This window comes from Seriola lalandi, unplaced genomic scaffold (genome assembly GCF_002814215.2).
Source record: "Seriola lalandi dorsalis isolate HSWRI2012SDOR001 ecotype SW California unplaced genomic scaffold, Sedor1 jcf7180002053791, whole genome shotgun sequence".
In the NCBI taxonomy this organism is placed as follows: Eukaryota; Metazoa; Chordata; class Actinopteri; order Carangiformes; family Carangidae; genus Seriola; species Seriola lalandi.
Window position 1 is genome coordinate 4,974 of NW_019524344.1, and position 977 is coordinate 5,950.

General features: G+C 42.9%; 1 protein-coding gene across 1 annotated transcript in view; it reads left to right on the forward strand.

Annotated features, from left to right (window-relative positions):
• The window catches only part of commd1 (copper metabolism (Murr1) domain containing 1), a 6,261-nt gene that overhangs the window by 2,439 nt on the left and 2,845 nt on the right, over window positions 1–977 (forward strand). The gene's annotated exons all lie outside the window — the stretch shown is intronic.

Genomic DNA, 977 nt, shown 5'->3' on the forward strand with positions numbered 1-977 from the left:
TGAAAAGACTTAAACCTGTATTTGAGTATGTGCTGCATTCACATTAGAAAAGTGACAACGTGTAGAAAAAGTGGTACGACACAAAATAGAAAATAGTGCAGTTTCTCTACTAAAGCATCAGTAACAGACACAGCTTCTGTTGTTGCATCAGCTAAAATATTTATAATATATACACGAGTTAAAACCATAGAAATCAAATATTAACATTTAACTTGGCGACCAGTGTTTGGACTGACATCCGGTCAGCTGACGGCTCAGGCTCGGGCTGGTTTTGAAGACGGAGGCCTGGTTCTGTGACGTGACCGGATTACCGGTTGATGTTAATAAACCTCGGTCCCGTGAGGAGGCTAAATTTACTCGATCTGGGTCCTGATCTGAGAACAGTCTCGGAGCCCCTCCCAGAGGGTAATACCACTGAGCGCACTGCTGCTGGTAAAATGGTGACCTTCATTTCAAAACAACATCCATTTTAGTGGAAAACATAAAACTGAGGGTCTTAAATTTGCACCTAACAAGCTGAAATGAGCAGAACGAAGAATTTATATTTATGTTAAAGGTTGATTGTGTCGTTTTTGGTCTTTACCAAGTCTGTAGCTGCGTCTCCATCCAGAGGCTGCAGTCGCAGTCACAGCGGTGCAACAAGGCCGTCACATTTCTAAGGCTGCTTCAAATGCGTCCGAGGATCCAGCCGGGTGGATCCTCCACAGCCAAACCTATCCCAAGATTCATTGCGCGCCACCGACGAATCACTTTGCAAAAAGAGAATATGGCGGACTGTGGCCGAGGATAAATACTAAATACTGTCTTCTGTTTCTGCCGCACCAGATTTTAATTATCATCTTCTTTACCATCAGTCTGGGATTAAAATTCCAACTAACTGATATTTAGTTATTTTGACCTGTGAAGGTAATGAGGTAAATTGATTTGTGATGACGAGCTCTTGGCAGGTGAGTCACAAAGAGAAACTGGCAAACAGA